The sequence below is a fragment of the Nelumbo nucifera genome, chromosome 1, assembly GCF_055504915.1.
Source record: "Nelumbo nucifera cultivar China Antique chromosome 1, China Antique-T2T, whole genome shotgun sequence".
NCBI lineage: Eukaryota > Viridiplantae > Streptophyta > Magnoliopsida > Proteales > Nelumbonaceae > Nelumbo > Nelumbo nucifera.
In genome coordinates this window covers 97,504,534-97,509,935 of record NC_142649.1, presented here as the reverse complement: position 1 = coordinate 97,509,935, position 5,402 = coordinate 97,504,534, and the positions used below count along the sequence as shown (strand labels likewise).

General features: G+C 44.5%; 1 pseudogene; it reads right to left on the bottom strand.

Moving 5' to 3' along the window:
- Window positions 1-311: 311 nt before the first annotated feature.
- LOC104610579 (bZIP transcription factor 44 pseudogene) lies at window positions 312-1,951 on the bottom strand (annotated as a pseudogene).
- Between the last annotated feature and the right edge of the window lie 3,451 nt (window positions 1,952-5,402).

Genomic DNA, 5,402 nt, shown 5'->3' with positions numbered 1-5,402 from the left:
TTCAGTCCAAATAGGCTGGCTTATTTTTGTACACCATTTGCCGTCCCCTACCCATGTTTACAATAAAATACCGAAGTTGGATCAAACAAATTTAATAAAAGAACAAGCACCAACCATCCGATTTCTTAAAAAATAAAATCATCTCCTAATGTGTCCAATCATGCATAATTCCAAGAAGACGTATGATTGCATCACCACCAATAATGATAATATATTTCTTCAAATAGAATTAACAACAGCAATAATTCAGCAGTTAAACCTTCTAACATAAAGAAAAAAAAAAAACAAGAGCATCAACAGTGATGGAATAGTTGGGAGTGAAAAGATATATTATTTATAGAGAGACCAATTACATATATAGCTCTCTGATCCATGTTTAATTACTTTTATCCCATTTACAAGCCAAAAACCCAATAACTAAATCCCTCTACCACCACACCACTCTCTCATTATCCTTTTCTTTTTTTTTTGTTCAACTCAGGCCGAAGAGAATTAAGAAAAGACCTTTATGCCTCTAAGCTCACGAGATTGATGAACTGAGACAGCAGAACAACAACCAATTGACCAGCTCCAGTAAGAGTTCAGTACTGGAAAATGTCTGCAGAAGCCATGATGGGTTGATTCAGATACATGGAATTCCACGGGTTCACGAGGCTTTCGGTGTTGATCTGAGGATCTTCAGTCTCGAAAGCACTATTGTTTGGACTCAGGTAATGGATGATCTCGTTCAGAGACTGTAATCTATGATTTAGCTCTCCCATTTGAGCCCTCAGTATCGAATTCTCGGCCTCAATGGCCAAGTAGTGCTGGGTGGTGATGTTGATACTCGTCAGGATCTGGTTGTTCTCTTTCCTGAGCTGAGCAACTTGGGCCATGAGATCGTCCAAGTGCTTCTGTTTCCGCATCCTCGATCGCCTCGCAGACTCTCTGTTCGAGAGCATTCTCTTCTGTTTCCTTTGATCCATTGCAAGCCGGAGGTCCTCCTCAGAACCAGAGTTCTGAAGCGTTGAAGACCCTGAAGAACCTGAGGAAGTCCCACTTGAGGAAGCCATGGTAGATTCACGGTAGAGAGATTAAAAGTACAACCTCAGAAAATATTAAAAAAAAAGATTTTTCTGATTGGACTAGATTTATAGAACCACAACAAGCAAGACCCGGATAGCAGATACTAATTATTTAAGGATATTTTGTAGGAATAATATATAGCTATAAATAGATAATATATCAGATTTTGAAAATTAGTTCATGAAAAAACATAGAACCAGTAAAGGAATACAACAGAGAACGACTGAACTAAATGGGTCCTGCGTCTCAGTGTCGAATTTATCATAAACCCCGAGAGAAGGATTTCACTGAGAATTGGAGACATGAATCTGAAACATCAAGAACAAGATATTAAGCATCAAGGTAGCGGTAAGAGAGCTCCTCGTACAGATATAAGTAGTAGGATAAGTGTAAGTGTATCAAAATTCAAAACTCCAACCTTCCGCAGAAACGTCGAAACCTTTGAAGAAAAGCCAAGAAAGAAAAGAGAACACCCAAGAGAAGAAAAGAAAACTTTGATTTTTAGAAAAACAAAAGAGCAGCTAAAGATTCAGCAAACCAACATCAGAGGCAAATAAACCCTGTAATCTGAAAACAAAAAACCAGGATCTTTGCCCCAAATCAAGGAACTCGCAGAGATCCGGCAGAAGGGCGCCTTCAGCTTCGTTCTGAAAAGCAAAACCAACCCTTCAATTCAGAACTCCAAACATCAAGATCATTACTGATCACCCCACCCTTGGAAACAGAGGAATTGACACTGCAAAACTCCAGAACCTCAGATCTATCTGAAGAACTGCAGAAGGAAAAAAGAGGAAACAAAAAGATAATTCAAGATTACAGGAAAGGAAGGAGAAGGGAAGGGCTTTGAAGAGCGTAGATAGTGGGATTTATAGAACCCAAAAGCACGACAGCAGAAATAAAATATTCAAGAAAAAGAAGAAGCAATAATATTAAGAAAAGCGGAATTAAAACAAGATTAAGAACAAAAACATATTAAAAGTGGAGAGAGCTTTGGAATTGGAATGTCCTGTGGAAGTTGTTGGGACTTGGGAGGGGCGATGAGGGCATGTGGGGTGGAAAGGAATTTCCAGTTTTCTACAACCGTCCAACTCCAGCTGGTAAGCAACCAAACAAAAATTTACAGGCCAGGCCAGAGAAGGAAAGACCTCTCTTTCACCACACGTACCAGATTTACCGTTAGATCTCTTCTAAATTCTTATGTCACTTTTACCCCTGGAATAAAGGGTGGAGGTGGTATTGTAACCACCGCACGAGGCATCATGGTCATTACGCAATGTAAAGGTATAGTAAATTTATTATTATTTTTTTAAATTCTTCTTCGTATTATACACTGAATTAATGATAGATAAATGCTTAATTAAATAAAATAGAGATGAAAAATTAAAACGAAAGAGAGAAGAAAATATATTTTGATTTTGCGAAATAATATAAAAAGAAAAGAAAAATAAAATAAAAGGCTCTATATTTCGTGAAGTACTTGTTCGGATGATGGTTTAGCTGGCCAAGGATGCCACGTGGTTATCTCCGCAGCATCCCTTCTTAGGCTATGTCGGTATCACGTTTAATAGAAGAGCACGATTAAGAAGGAGTATCCTGTAGGGACAAAGAAGCGAACTCCGCTGGAAAAGGAAACCTCCTGAGATTTCGGCGGATGCCTTTATCTCGATAACCCCGGAAGCCCTAGCCATCTAGGATATGGACACCCAACTATAATTAGGTATTCCCTGCTTGAGGTAAGGGACCTTTTTGGGACTACAGTCATTGAATACCTTTTTCACTATTTCTTCAACTTGGACCAATGCTATTTCAACCTACTCGGCTCGGTCACATCCTTCTCGATTCTACTAACTTGAGTGTCGGAGTACCTACCCGAGGAACAACTCCTCAAGCCTCTAACCTTTCTCCTAGTTGCAGATCTCGGTGCACCGCTTCATCCTTCCACCTCGGCCTCGTCCAATTGTTAGGACTATCTGATTGTGTCATCAATTTGGAACACCTCAGATCAGACAACATCAAATTATAGGAACATACAAAAAGTCGTTTCCCAAATCCCTTTCCGCTCACTAAAAGCAACTATGCCTAAGAACAAATCCGATCGCTCTAGAGCCCATTCCCCATCTCGGGGATCCACTCACTTCGCAACTCTCCGCCTCGGGAGCCCTAGCATCAAACAATGGTTAACCCTGCACAGTTCCTTGCCATGTAGCAAAAAGTTGACCATATCTTCACCATGATGGAGATGCTGGGACAACCGGCGCATGCCCACAAGCCACTTGCCCTGCCACGGTTGATCCTCACATTAAGGACCCCAAAAGGCACCATGCAGGTCCGCACGGGGCCTAATCCGATTGCAGTCACGCCAAAAGACCTAACTCCCCAACTTGGCCTCGCGCGCATGACGCCCGTAGTAGATCCCATCACTCCAGTCAAGTGCCAACGAAAGAATGGCTCAGCCAACGTCTATAGCAGTCGATGACCTCGATAGCAGAATCCAACTTGACTCGCGACCAACCTGCGATCCCGAAAGTGGAGAAGTCCGTAAACGTGGTCCCAACCGGTAGAGATTCCGAGATTAGAGAACTGAGAGAGCAGTTGGTCAAACTAGAACGCCACCAAGCGGATAGAAGCACGGCTCCTCCGACGGCCCGACCCTTACAGAAGCACCACATCCAACCCATGAAGGAACCTATCTTTGTCCAAGAGATCGTTGATGAGCTTCCCCCAACCGGCTAGCGGCCCCCTCAGTTCGAGAAATACGATGGAGCCTCGGACCCCAACAATCACAGTGGGGGGTTTAAGGCACTAATGATATTGCACGGCTCCTCCAAAGATCTCATGTGCAAGGCCTTCATCACCACCCTCCACGAAATTGTCAGAACCCGGTACAACTCCTTTCCTCCGCGGTCCATATTCTCCTAGGAGCAGCTTGAGACGCAGTTCCTGGCGTAGTTCACCACCAGCTAGAGGCATTGGAAGATGTCGGCCAGCCTTATGCAAGTACAACAAAGGAAAGGAGAAACCTTGAGAGAATATTTGGCGAGGTTCAACGTCGAGGCCCTTCAAGCCCAGACTCTAGACCAGTTAGTAGCCATGACCACCATCATGAGTGGGCTGCGCTCCTCAATGTTTAGTTTCCCTTTGCAAAAGAACCCTTCGCCCAACCTGACCGTGCTCATGAATCACGCACAAAAGAATATGAATGCCAAAGAGGACCAAGTGCTATGCAAAGAGGATGAAAACTAGCACGACCGGAAGTGCAGAGGCCACGGTGGTCGAAGATCGGACTAAGATGCCAAGAGGCTAGATCGCCGAGTTGACCACAAATTAAGGACCCCGCCACCGACGTATCACAACTTCACTCCACTCAATGCTTCACAAGCCGACATAGTGATGCAAATCCACAACCATAGCTTTGTTAAGTGGCCTGAGAAGATGAAAACCCAGGGGAAGTGGCCCGAGACCACGACAATAACACTGAAAGTTACCACCACCTAGAAGACTCCGTTTGACGGTTATACCTCCATGGATTCATCGATATCAAAGAGCATAAACCCTAGAGAATAACTGCATCGCAAGGACAAGCCCCCAGCCTGAGCTCCCTCAGTCGAGGTCATCGTCATCATCTCAGGCGGGATGGCCCTTAAAAGGGAAACTAGGTGCGGAAGACCTACTCTGAGGAGTTGGAGTGCCAAGACTAAGATGTATTAACAACGATTGGCGTTGAGCACTAACGGCGAATAGGGTTGTGCAAATTTAGTAAATAAAGAATTTTCTTAAGCACAAACGACCAAATGCCTGCACACAGCCTGACCGAACTCCATGCTAACCAATGGTCATAGCACGAAGACAACCTCACGAAAGACCCAACCGACCACAGATGGTCGAGGCCAGAATAAGCCCCTAACGGGCACCGCAAGAACAACGTCCCACTACATAATGACAAGAGGATGGCCATCGAACTCCGCACACCCTCCTGACTCGCAGTAAGAGCAAAGCTGATCGAGGAGCACGGCTAGCCCAATCAAAGAGCGTGAAGCTCTCCAAGACCATGTGCCACTGAGCTCCTCGACAACGTTGGGAGCGTGGAAGCACCTCGGCCAGCATAAGATCGAGGCCCCAAAGTCAAAGACCTCGACCAGCATAAGACCGAGGCCACTAAGCCGAAGACCTCGACTAGTACGAGACCAAGGCCACGAAGTCAAAAACCTCGACCATCTAGTGTCAAGTCCAAGACCTCGGCTCACATGATGCCGAGGCTATAGAGATGAAGACCCCAACCACAATGTCAAGTCCAAAACCCTGACTAGCCTAAGAGCAAGTACAAAAGCATAGCCTAT